The sequence below is a fragment of the Drosophila virilis genome, unplaced genomic scaffold (genome assembly GCF_030788295.1).
Source record: "Drosophila virilis strain 15010-1051.87 unplaced genomic scaffold, Dvir_AGI_RSII-ME tig00002232, whole genome shotgun sequence".
In the NCBI taxonomy this organism is placed as follows: Eukaryota; Metazoa; Arthropoda; class Insecta; order Diptera; family Drosophilidae; genus Drosophila; species Drosophila virilis.
The window spans coordinates 33,586-35,058 of record NW_027212897.1 but is presented as its reverse complement, the minus strand read 5'-3'; the positions used below and the strand labels follow the sequence as shown (position 1 = coordinate 35,058).

The window sequence follows — 1,473 nt, the reverse complement described above, 5'->3', positions numbered from 1 at the left end:
CAACCCTCAACCATATGTAGTCCAAGCAGCACTATAAAATTAATTAAAGTACAAAACAGCATGGACTGCGATATGCGTTCAAAATGTCGATGTTCATGTGTCCTGCAGTTCACACGATGACGCACAGTTTGCTGCGTTCTTCATCGACCCATGAGCCTAGTGATCCACCGCTTAGAGTGATAATTTATATTGGTTTATTTCATTACGTCACAAATGTTTTTATTAAAAGAAATTAAAAATACACCATTTTACTGGCATATATCAATTCCTTCAATAAAATTGTTTATACCTAAATTGTGTTGCGAAATGTCTTAGTTTTACATATACTTTAAAAATATGGTATGAATAAAATTTTTATATAGATACAAGAATTAAATATTTTTATAGAAATATGCAAAGCATTAACCTGAAAACAGGTACAACACATAAAATTTAGGTTGTTGCGTTTATATAATGTACGCGCATATAATAATGACCAATACATCTGTGCAACGCATGTATATTATGGTACATATACACGCAAGTTTTTCATCATTAAAACGCATAAACACAGAAAAATCCCAAATTGAAAATGACAGATATTATATAAATATATATTAATTGGGAATAAGTATGTGTATATGTTTTTAAATGATTATTCATTTATATTCAGAAAAATTGTATATATTTCTATATATAAAATTGTTTTTATTAACGGAAATGGACATTATACAATAATGATCCTTCCGCAGGTTCACCTACGGAAACCTTGTTACGACTTTTACTTCCTCTAAATAATCAAGTTCGGTCAACTTTTGCGAAACAACCGCAACACACAAGGCGTCACAGTGATCACGTCCGGAGACCTCACTAAATAATTCAATCGGTAGTAGCGACGGGCGGTGTGTACAAAGGGCAGGGACGTAATCAATGCGAGTTAATGACTCACACTTACTGGGAATTCCAAGTTTATGTGAACAGTTTCAGTTCACAATCCCAAGCATGAAAGTGGGACATCTAAGGGCATCACAGACCTGTTATTGCTCAATCTCATTATTGCTAGTCGCAATTTGTCCATTTAAGAAGCTAGTGTCCTTATAATGGGACAAACCAACAGGTACGGCTCCACTTATATAAACACATTCAAACACAATAAACATTTTACTGCCACTATGAATGAAGGCTATATAAGCTTCAACACCATAATCCTGAAGATATCTTTTTAATATATTTGAGTCTCGTTCGTTATCGGAATTAACCAGACAAATCACTCCACGAACTAAGAACGGCCATGCACCACGAGCCATAGCTTCCAGAAAGAGCTATCAATCTGTCTTACACACTTATGTTCGGACCTGGTAAGTTTTCCCGTGTTGAGTCAAATTAAGCCGCAGGCTCCACTCCTGGTGGTGCCCTTCCGACAATTCCTTTAAGTTTCAGCTTTGCAACCATACTTCCCCCGGAGCCCAAAAGCTTTGGTTTCCCGGGAAGCGA

General features: G+C 36.0%; 1 non-coding gene across 1 annotated transcript; it reads right to left on the bottom strand.

Annotated features, from left to right (window-relative positions):
* Positions 1–179, bottom strand: LOC6636952 (5.8S ribosomal RNA). The gene has a single exon (XR_049280.1). It is a non-coding gene; the product is annotated as a 5.8S ribosomal RNA (ribosomal RNA).
* Between the last annotated feature and the right edge of the window lie 1,294 nt (positions 180–1,473).